This window comes from Eurosta solidaginis, chromosome X, assembly GCF_040869045.1.
Source record: "Eurosta solidaginis isolate ZX-2024a chromosome X, ASM4086904v1, whole genome shotgun sequence".
Taxonomy (NCBI): Eukaryota; Metazoa; Arthropoda; class Insecta; order Diptera; family Tephritidae; genus Eurosta; species Eurosta solidaginis.
Window position 1 is genome coordinate 117,644,374 of NC_090324.1, and position 12,616 is coordinate 117,656,989.

Here is a 12,616-nt window from a genome sequence, read left to right on the forward strand (position 1 = left end):
AACACGCACATATTGACAGTGTGGACAAAGGTATGTTGTTGCTGTAGAGATGAGCCAAGCAGCTATGAAATTACTATTGTATAAGCTAAATTGAGTTCTATGAACACCACTCAATTTAAAAGGAAATTGCCTCAATTTATTTTTCTGTTTGAACATAGTATATCTGCGAAGACATTTGTGCCACCTGCAATGATAAGCGCTCCTCCTCCAGGTAATACGTGTCTCCTGCGATTCCAGTTGGAATGTCATATATGTCTTCTGCTCTTCCAGTTGTGATGCCATATATGTCTTCTGTTCTTCCAGTTGGGATGACATATGCGACGACATTTCTGAAATGCGTACCTCCTGTGCTTCCATCTTGGATGTTATACGTGTTTCCTGTGATTCTATCTGGATGTTATTCGTGTCTCCTGGGACTCTAGTTGTTTTTACATCTTGGATGTTACTGTCGACGTTTGTGCAGATGTTTCAGCTAATATTGTGTTCAAGTCTTTGTTCGCCATTGTCTACGGTGTTTCGTTTTTCTCTTCAATTTTTGTTGTTGTCTCGTCGCCATCAAGATGAAAGTCATGCTCTTCCACGTTAATTCCTTCTGCTTCCATTGCCTCTCGTAGTCTTGCCTGAAGTTCGAGTTTATTGCCGGTTGTAATCAGTCCACGGCTCTCCAACTTCTTCTTCAATTGCTGGATCTTCAATTCACTCCACTTTGCCATGTCTTTGTTGTACTCGAAATCTTCGGAATTTATTCAACAATTCCTCTTCTGACACGAATTGTAACGAATTTTGGGAAATTCCGCTTATTTGCAACCTTCTACTAACGTTCGAATCATTAAACTGTTGAATAAATTACTCCACTATTCAATAATGCAAAATGACCTTTTTTAAAGTACTTCACCATAACTCTTCTACTTATCAACAGATAGCGTGCTTAAATCAAACTCATTGCCATGCCTCAGCTGGCGCTCTTTTATATTCTTCGATTTCCTCGTTTGCATATTTCTAGGCGTTTCTAGAATTTACTATTTGTTTACCAGCTATAAAATTACCAGCTATAGCTACAGATGCACATTTCTCATAAGCGCGTGTATAATTGAGTGATACTTGCAGAAATGATTGCCTACTTTTGTGAGCATCACAGATAAGATATATGCATGTCTTTGTGCGCTCCTATCCGCTGCGTGTACGTACATATGTGTAGACATAATGATTGATCTATTGGTGTGCATAGTGTACTGACTCATTCCTTAATCCGATCTGACTTGGTCAACAGGAGAGTAAAACCGTTACCTAGAGCAAGGTTGCGTACGGTTACAGTAGAGTATAACCAAGTCAAGGGGGAAGTGATCTGTGAAGTCTTAATTGGGAAGGTAATGGTTCTACACAAATTCGTTGTGGCAGAGATCATTGATGAAATCATATTGGGAGTGGACTTCTTAGTTGACCATGACATCAGGATCGACATGCAAAGAAGGAATATGCGCTATAAGAACCAGGATATACCTCTTAACTTTAGTTTGGAGAAAGGGTTCAGCAGTAATCGAGTAGGGCAGAGGGGGGAGGCTTCGACAGGTTAAGAGAAAATGATTTTTTTTAGAGAAACTAGAATGAGAAATAGATAACTCCTTTCATAATTACTGATGCGATGTATGTTTATGACACTTCGGATTTGTGGTTAATGTTCCACTTGTTTTTTTTTTTTAGTTATAATCAAATAACCAAAAACAAAAAATATGACGAAACCTCCCTTTTTCAGGGAGGCTTCGTCAGTCATCTGGGTGGCTTCGACATTGGGTGAGAGGTTTCGACATTAATCAAATATAGCAATTTAACCAGCAAAATAAAAAAATGATGTTGGAAAAAACTCTAAATACGATTTTCAAAACATATTTGATATTATTTATTTCAATACAGTAATACATTTTTCGAACAAAAACATAAGAAATGTAAGCATAAAATAAAGTATAACTGTACTTTTAACGAACATCTCAATTTGAAAAATGAAAGTTAAAAATAAACTTGCTTTACGCGCGTGAAGTTCCTGGTGGATGTTCAGGTGTGGGCAATATACGTATTATATCCTGCTTTGAAACCAAGTGTGTGTCTTGTACAATCGGTTCATAGAAATATTGGGTTTTATTTTGACGTCTGAGGAATTTCGCGACGCGCGTCGAATTTTCAACTTCCACGACTACACCAGTGTAAAAGAAATTTGTTTTGTCAGTGAACATAAAAACAAAAACAACAAGTAAGGAAGGTTAAGTTCGGGTGTAACCGAACATTACATACTCAGTTGAGAGCTATGGTGACAACATAAGGGAAAATAACCATGTAGGAAAATGAACCGAGGGAAACCCTGGAATGTGTTTGTATGACGTGTGTATCAAATGAAAGGCATTAAAGAGTATTTTATGAAGGAGTGGGCCATAGTTCTATAGGTGGACGCCATTTAGGGATATCGCCATAAAGGTGGATCAGGGTTGACTCTAGAATTTGTTTGTACAATATGGATATCAAATGAAAGGTCTTAAAGAGTATTTTATGAGGGAGTGGGCCATAGTTCTATAGGTGGACGCTATTTAGGGATATAGCCATAAAGGTGGATCAGGGTTGACTCTAGAATGCGTTTGTACGATATGGGTATCAAATGAAAGATGTTAATGAGTATATTAAAAGGGATATATCCTTAGTTCCATAGGTGGACGCCGTTTCGAGATACCGCCATAAAGGTGGACCAGGGGTGACCCTAGAATTTGTTTGTACAATATGGGTATCAAAAGAAAGGTGTTAATGAGTATTTTAAAAATGAGTAATCCTTAGTTCCATAGGTGGACGCCGTTTCGAGATATCGCCATAAAGGTGGACCAGGGGCGACCCTAGAATTTGTTTGTACGATATGCGTATCAAATAAAGGTATTAAGGAGGGTTTTAAAAGGGAGTGGTGGTAGTTGTATAGGTGGTCGCCTTTTCGGGATATCGCCATAAAGGTTGACCAGGGGTGACTCTAGAATGCGTTTGTACGATTTGGGTATCAAATGAAAGGTGCTAATGAGTATTTTAAAACGGAGTAATCCTTAGTTCCATAGGTGGACGCCGTTTCGAGATATCGCCATAAAGGTGGACCAGAGGTGACCCTAGAATTTGTTTGTACAATATGGGTATCAAAAGAAAGGTGTTAATGATTATTTTAAAAGGGAGTAATCCTTAGTTCCACAGGTAGACGCCGTTTCGAGATATCGCCACAAAGGTGGACCAGGTGTGACCCTAGAATTTGTTCGTACAATATTGGTATCAAAAGAAAGGTGTTAATGAGTATTTTAAAAGGGAGTGATGCTTAGTTCCATAGGTGGACGCCGTTTCGAGATATCGCCATAAAGGTGGACCAGGTGTGACCCTAGAATGCGTTTGTACAATATGGGTATCAAACGAAAGATGTTAATGAGTATTTTAAAAGGGAGTAATCCTTAGTTCTATAGGTGGACGCCGTTTCGAGATATCGCCATAAAGGTGGACCAGGGGTGACCCTAGAATTTGTTTGTATAATATGGGTATCAAAAGAAAGGTGTTAATGAGTATTTTAAAAGGGAGTGATGCTTAGTTCCAGAGGTGGACACCGTTTCGAGATATCGCCATAAAGGTGTACCAGGTGTGACCCTAGAATTTGTTTGTACGATATGGGTATCAAATTAAAGGTATTAATGAGGGGTTTAAAAGGGAGTGGTGGTAGTTGTATAGGTGGTCGCCTTTTCGAGATATCACCATAAAGGTGGACCAGGGGTGACTCTAGAATGCGTTTGTACGATATGGGTATCAAATGAAAGGTGTTAATGAGTATTTTAAAAGGGAGTAATCCTTAGTTCCATAGGTGGACGCAGTTTCGAGATATCACCATAAAGGTGGACCAGGGGTGACCCTAGAATTTGTTTGTACAATATGGGTATCAAATTAAAGGTATTAATGAGTATTTTAAAAGGGAGTAATCCTTAGTTCCATAGGTGGACGCCGTTTCGAGATATCGCCACAAAGGTGGACCAGGGGATACCCTAGAGTTTGTTTGTACAATATGGGCATCAAACGAATGGTGTTAATGAGTATTTTAAAAGGGAGTGGGCCTTAGTTCTATAGGTGGACGCCGTTTCGAAATATCGCCATAAAGGTGGACCAGGGGTGACTCTAGAATGTCTTTGTACGATATGGGTATCAAATTAAAGGTATTAATGAGGGTTTTAAAAGGGAGTGGTGGTTGTTGTATAGGTGGTCGCGTTTTCGAGATATCGCTATAAAGGTGGACCAGGGGTGACTCTAGAATGCGTTTGTACGATATGGGTATTAAATGAAAGGTGTTAAAGAGTATTTTATGAGGGAGTGGGCCATAGTTCTATCGGTGGACGCCATTTAGGGATATAGCCATAAAGGTGGATCAGGGTTGACTCTAGAATGCGTTTGTACGATATGGGTATCAAATGAAAGGTGTTAATGAGTATTTTAAAAGGGAGTAATCCTTAGGTGGACGCCGTTTCGAGATACCGCCATAAAGGTGGACCAGGGGTGACCCTAGAATTTGTTTGTACAATATAGGTATTAAAAGAAAGGTGTTAATGAGTATTTTAAAAGGGAGTAATCCTTAGTTCCATAGGTGGACGCCGTTTCGAGATATCGCCATAAAGGTAGACCAGGGGTGACCCTAGAATTTGTTTGTACAATATGGGTATCAAAAGAAAGGTGTTAATGAGCATTTTAAAAGGGATTGGGCCTCAGTTCTATAGGTGGACGCCGTTTCGAAATACCGCCATAAAGGTGGACCAGGGGTGACTCTAGAATGTGTTTGTACGATATGGGTATCAAATTAAAGGTATTAATGAGAGTTTTAAAAGGGAGTGGTGGTAGTTGTATATGTGAAGGCTTTTTCCAGATCGCGACCAAAATGTGGACCAGGGTGACCCAGAACATCATCTGTTGGATACCGCTAATTTATTTATATATGTAATACCTGCCAAGATTTTAAGGGTTTTTTATTTCGCCCTGCGGAACTTTTTCATTTTCTTCTACTTAATATGGTAGGTGTCACAACCATTTTATAAAGTTTTTTCTAAAGTTATATTTCGTGTCAATAAACCAATCCAATTACCTCACCATGTTTCATCCCTTTTTTCGTATTTGGTATAGAATTATGGCATTTTTTTCATTTTTCGTAATTTTCGATATCGAAAAAGTGGGCGTGGTCATTGTCGGATTTCGTTCATTTTTCATACCAAAATAAAGTGAGTTCAAGTAAGTACCTGAACTAAGTTCATTAAAGATATGTCGATTTTTGCTGAAGTTATCGTGTTAACGGCCATGCGGAAGGACAGACGAACGACAGTGTATAAAAACTGGGCGTGGCATCAACCGATTTCGCCCGTTTTCACAGAAAACAGTTATCATCATAAAATCTATGCCCATACCAAATTTCAAAAGGATTGGTTAATTTTTGTTCGACTTATGGCGTTAAAAGTATCCTAGACAAATTAAATGAAAAAGGGCGGAGCCACGCCCATTTTGAAATTTTCTTTTATTTTTGTATTTTGTTGCACCATGTCATTACTGGAGTTGAATGTTGACATAATTTACTTTATACTGTAAAGATATTAAATTTTTTGTTAAAATTTTACTTAAAAAAAAATTTTTTTTTAAATGTAGGCGTGGTCCTTCTCCGATTTTGCTAATTTTTATTAGGCGTACATATAGTAATAGGAGTAACGTCCCTGCCAAATTTCATCATGATATCTTCAACGACTGACAAATTACAGCTTGCAAAAATTTTAAATTACCTTCTTTTAAAAGTGGGCGGTGCCACGCCCATTGTCCAAAATTTTATTATTTTCCACTCTGCGTCATAAATTCAACTCATCTACCAATTTTCGTCGCTTTATCTGTCTTTGGTAATGAATTATCGCACTTTTTCGGTTTTACGAAATTTTCGATATCGAAAAAGTGGGCGTGGTTATAGTCCGATATTGTTCATTTTAAATAGCGATCTGAGGTGAGTGCTCAGGAGCCTACATACCAAATTTCATCACGATACCTCAAAATTTACTCAAGTTATCGTGTTAATGGCCATGCGGAAGGACAGACGGACGACTGTGTATAAAAACTGGGCGTGGCATCAACCGATTTCGCCCGTTTTCACAGAAAACAGTTAACATCATAAAATCTATGCCCCTACCAAATTTCAAAAGGATTGGTTAATTTTTGTTCGACTTATGGCGTTAAAAGTATCCTAGACAAATTAAATGAAAAAGGGCGGAGCCACGCCCATTTTGAAATTTTCTTTTATTTTTGTATTTTGTTGTACCATGTCATTACTGGAGTTGAATGTTGACATAATTTACTTATATACTGTAAAGATATTAAATTTTTTGTTAAAATTTTACTTTAAAAAAAAATTTTTTTTTTAAAGTGGGCGTGGTCTTTCTCCGATTTTGCTAATTTTTATCAGGCGTACATATAGTAATAGGGGTAACGTCCCTGCCAAATTTCATCATGATATCTTCAATGACTGACAAATTACAGCTTGCAAAAATTTTAAATTACCTTCTTTTAAAAGTGGGCGGTGCCACGCCCATTGTCCAAAATTTTACTAATTTTCTATTCTGCGTCATAAATTCAACTCATCTACCAAGTTTCGTCGCTTTATCTGTCTTTGGTAATGAATTATCGCACTTTTTCGGTTTTACGAAATTTTCGATATCGAAAAAGTGGGCGTGGTTATCGTCCGATATCGTTGATTTTAAATAGCGATCTGAGATAAGTGCTCAGGAACCTACATACCAAATTTCATCAAGTTACCTCAAAATTTACTCAAGTTATCGTGTTAACGGACGGACGGACGGACGGACGGACGGACATGGCTCAATCAAATTTTTTTTCGATCCTGATTATTTTGATATATGGAAGTCTATATCTATCTCGATTCCTTTATATATGTACAACCAACCGTTATCCAATCAAACTTAATATACTCTGTGAGCTCTGCTCAACTGAGTATAATAATGAGAGTTTTAAAAGGGAGTGGTGGTAGTTGTATATGTGAAGGCTTTTTCCAGATCGCGACCAAAATGTGGACCAGGGTGACCCAGAACATCATCTGTTGGATACCGCTAATTTATTTATATATGTAATACCTGCCAAGATTTTAATGGTTTTTTATTTCGCCCTGCGGAACTTTTTCATTTTCTTCTACTTAATATGGTAGGTGTCACAACCATTTTATAAAGTTTTTTCTAAAGTTATATTTCGTGTCAATAAACCAATCCAATTACCTCACCATGTTTCATCCCTTTTTTCGTATTTGGTATAGAATTATGGCATTTTTTTCATTTTTCGTAATTTTCGATATCGAAAAAGTGGGCGTGGTCATTGTCGGATTTCGTTCATTTTTCATACCAAAATAAAGTGAGTTCAAGTAAGTACCTGAACTAAGTTCATTAAAGATATGTCGATTTTTGCTGAAGTTATCGTGTTAACGGCCATGCGGAAGGACAGACGAACGACAGTGTATAAAAACTGGAGTTGAATGTTGACATAATTTACTTATATACTGTAAAGATATTAAATTTTTTGTTAAAATTTTACTTTAAAAAAAAATTTTTTTTAAAAGTGGGCGTGGTCTTTCTCCGATTTTGCTAATTTTTATTAGGCGTACATATAGTAATAGGCGTAACGTCCCTGCCAAATTTCATCATGATATCTTCAATGACTGACAAATTACAGCTTGCAAAAATTTTAAATTACCTTCTTTTAAAAGTGGGCGGTGCCACGCCCATTGTCCAAAATTTTACTAATTTTCTATTCTGCGTCATAAATTCAACTCATCTACCAAGTTTCGTCGCTTTATCTGTCTTTGGTAATGAATTATCGCACTTTTTCGGTTTTACGAAATTTTCGATATCGAAAAAGTGGGCGTGGTTATCGTCCGATATCGTTGATTTTAAATAGCGATCTGAGATAAGTGCTCAGGAACCTACATACCAAATTTCATCAAGTTACCTCAAAATTTACTCAAGTTATCGTGTTAACGGACGGACGGACGGACGGACGGACATGGCTCAATCAAATTTTTTTTCGATCCTGATTATTTTGATATATGGAAGTCTATATCTATCTCGATTCCTTTATATATGTACAACCAACCGTTATCCAATCAAACTTAATATACTCTGTGAGCTCTGCTCAACTGAGTATAATAATGAGAGTTTTAAAAGGGAGTGGTGGTAGTTGTATATGTGAAGGCTTTTTCCAGATCGCGACCAAAATGTGGACCAGGGTGACCCAGAACATCATCTGTTGGATACCGCTAATTTATTTATATATGTAATACCTGCCAAGATTTTAAGGGTTTTTTATTTCGCCCTGCGGAACTTTTTCATTTTCTGCTACTTAATATGGTAGGTGTCACAACCATTTTATAAAGTTTTTTCTAAAGTTATATTTCGTGTCAATAAACCAATCCAATTACCTCACCATGTTTCATCCCTTTTTTCGTATTTGGTATAGAATTATGGCATTTTTTTCATTTTTCGTAATTTTCGATATCGAAAAAGTGGGCGTGGTCATTGTCGGATTTCGTTCATTTTTCATACCAAAATAAAGTGAGTTCAAGTAAGTACCTGAACTAAGTTCATTAAAGATATGTCGATTTTTGCTGAAGTTATCGTGTTAACGGCCATGCGGAAGGACAGACGAACGACAGTGTATAAAAACTGGGCGTGGCCTCAACCGATTTCGCCCGTTTTCACAGAAAACAGTTATCATCATAAAATCTATGCCCATACCAAATTTCAAAAGGATTGGTTAATTTTTGTTCGACTTATGGCGTTAAAAGTATCCTAGACAAATTAAATGAAAAAGGGCGGAGCCACGCCCATTTTGAAATTTTCTTTTATTTTTATATTTTGTTGCACCATGTCATTACTGGAGTTGAATGTTGACATAATTTACTTTATACTGTAAAGATATTAAATTTTTTGTTAAAATTTTACTTAAAAAAAAATTTTTTTTTAAATGTTGGCGTTGTCCTTCTCCGATTTTGTTAATTTTTATTAGGCGTACATATAGTAATAGGAGTAACGTCCCTGCCAAATTTCATCATGATATCTTCAACGACTGACAAATTACAGCTTGCAAAAGTTTTAAATTACCTTCTTTTAAAAGTGGGCGGTGCCACGCCCATTGTCCAACATTTTATTATTTTCCACTCTGCGTCATAAATTCAACTCATCTACCAAGTTTCGTCGCTTTATCTGTCTTTGGTAATGAATTATCGCACTTTTTCGGTTTTACGAAATTTTCGATATCGAAAAAGTGGGCGTGGTTATAGTCCGATATTGTTCATTTTAAATAGCGATCTGAGGTGAGTGCTCAGGAACCTACATACCAAATTTCATCAAGATACCTCAAAATTTACTCAAGTTATCGTGTTAATGGCCATGCGGAAGAACAGACGGACGACTGTGTATAAAAACTGGGTGTGGCATCAACCGATTTCGTCCGTTTTCACAGAAAAGAGTTAACATCATAAAATCTATGCCCATACCAAATTTCAAAAGGATTGGTTAATTTTTGTTCGACTTATAGCGTTAAAAGTATCCTAGACAAATTAAATGAAAAAGGGCGGAGCCACGCCCATTTTGAAATTTTCTTTTATTTTTGTATTTTGTTGTACCATGTCATTACTGGAGTTGAATGTTGACATAATTTACTTATATTCTGTAAAGATATTAAATTTTTTGTTAAAATTTTACTTTAAAAAAAATTTTTTTTTAAAAGTGGGCGTGGTCTTTCTCCGATTTTGCTAATTTTTATTAGGCGTACATATAGTAATAGGAGTAACGTCCCTGCCAAATTTCATCATGATATCTTCAATGACTGACAAATTACAGCTTGCAAAATTTTAAAATTACCTTCTTTTAAAAGTGGGCGGTTCCACGCCCATTGTCCAAATTTTACTAATTTTCTATTCTGCGTCATAAATTCAACTCATCTACCAAGTTTCGTCGCTTTATCTGTCTTTGGTAATGAATTATCGCACTTTTTCGGTTTTACGAAATTTTCGATATCGAAAAAGTGGGCGTCGTTATCGTCCGATATCGTTGATTTTAAATAGCGATCTGAGATAAGTGCTCAGGAACCTACATACCAAATTTCATCAAGTTACCTCAAAATTTACTCAAGTTATCGTGTTAACGGACGGACGGACGGACGGACGGACGGACGGACATGGCCCAATCAAATTTTTTTTCGATCCTGATTATTTTGATATATGGAAGTCTATATCTATCCCGATTCCTTTATATATGTACAACCAACCGTTATCCAATCAAACTTAATATACTCTGTGAGCTCTGCTCAACTGAGTATAAAAACGAATCGTCTAGTCAAGTCATACGTCAATTCATGATGAAGATTTGAACATTTCTTGAAGTAAACTGTTAATTATTTTTCCTGGGCAGCTGTAAGTACTTGATTGGAAGAAAACTTCGACTGAAAATCTTTAACAGCTCCCAGATTTGCTTGCTCTTTTGAAATTCGAGATATTAGTGTTGTCCACTTCAAGTTATATTTCCAAGCAGCGCTTGATGGTTTTTGTTTTTTTTGTTTTATCTCCTCGATGCCTTTTTTCATTTTGCCTTCGTTGATGATTTTTTCAGGGAACATTCTTTTGTAGATATTTGGCATCTTGATGGCTGTAAAATATTACTTGCTAAGTAAAAAAGCTAGAAATTGTCGAAGCCTTCCAAAACATATTGTCGAACCCTCCCCCGTGCACTTATTTCAGATTTTTCGCTCCAAAAAATACATCTTTGTGCTATTGAAAAAGTCTTTAAAAGCAATAAGTCTTAATTTTATTGCAATATTCATGGGCAGAAAACTCATGTTATATATTCTATATTGTACACTGTACACGCGAATACTTACCAGCAATTTTTACATCAAAACTTTTCAAAAATAAAAAATCTCGCCTGCGTACTATCGTCGTTGAACAAGCACTGAGTAGCTTTCATGACAGCGTTACACTCAATTTGGTTACTGTTTATTCGTGGAATAAGAACAATGGCAATAATAACGGCGACCAAATTTGAAAAAGTCGAAGTCTCCCTCATGCCGAAGCCTCCCCCTTCTACACTACTGGTGGAGAAGACTCGAAAAAGACCACGAAAGTCAAAAGTAAAGGTTGATGGATCGAATGGGCTAAATAAAGCGAAATCAAAAGTACCTGCCAGAGAAACACTGGCATTGACAAAGCCAAAGGGACGCACGAAAACGAAGGAAAGAATTTCCCAGAAGGAATGCGAGGGAAGTTACAAGCCAGGGCGCACTACTGTTATGAAACGTGGGAACGGTACTGATTATGTGAAGCCAATCTGTCAAGCGCAAGCTCTGCGAAGTAGTTCATTGGCCCAAAACAGAGTGTGAACGGCCCAGGGTAATGAGTAGTAGGATGAAACACAGGTACGACAAGAACTATAATTCGGAAGGTTTCTTGGAGGGAGATTTGTTACTGCTATACCACCCTCATCGGCGGAGAGGTGTTCATCCAAAATTCAGTGCAGTTGGGAAGGCCCGTACAAAGTTTTGAAGAAGATCAGAGATACCATCTACCGCATACAAACCATTGGGAAACCTCGATGTAGAAGAGTGGTTCAATTGGAGATGCTAGCAGCGTTTAGATCGAGAGATTTGTCTGATCGGGACGAGGGCAGTGTCACGAATATTAGCAACACTAAGGGATACTATCGTCTCTAAGCCGATGGTAAGCAGTGACTTGTATGCACATCAATAGATCAATCATTATGTCTACATATATGTACGTACACGCAGCGGAGAAGAGACGCACAAGGTAGGTAGGTAGGTTGAACTGACCGGTCCATGCGGACCTCACATAGACTGATTGAGTCCGTAGTGTTACCAGAAGTTTGTTTTAACGACCAAACTGAAAAACCCTATCAAAAACCAGGACATATATTATAAAATAACTCCGTCCTCTTGGCAAATACTAGAAGCTTCCTAGGACTTAAGCCACTTGCTGCTTCTAGATCTGACAGCTGTATCACTCCTAATAGCTGGAGTCTTAGCCTGGCAAGTGCAGGGCACGAGCACAGAACGTGCTTGATAGTTTCCTCCTCCACCCCGCACTTCCTACATCTGCTATCACTTACCAAGCCTATTTTAAAGGCATGTGACGCCAGAAGGCAGTGTTCAGTCAGAATACCCGTCATGAGTATACAGTCCTCTCTTTTTATGATAGAAGCAACTGTGTTAGTCTAAGGTTGTATGACCTACACTTAATCTTCGACACTTTACAGCCCCGCGCTTGAACCCACGCCTTTCCCGCTTGGTCAATCATGTGCACCTCTCGCCTTCGCTTAATCTCGCCCAATCTAATTGGGACATCTACGGAGCAAGCTTCAAAGGATGCGCCCTTTTTAGCTAGTTCGTCCGCTTTTTCATTCCCATCTATTCCTATTGTTAGTTCGGCAGTTGTCGCGGACGGACGTATTTTATCAAGCTCCGTGTTATTTTAAACTTTTCGTACATAAAGTACCTACATAGTTATTTGATTGTGTTATGTGGAAACATT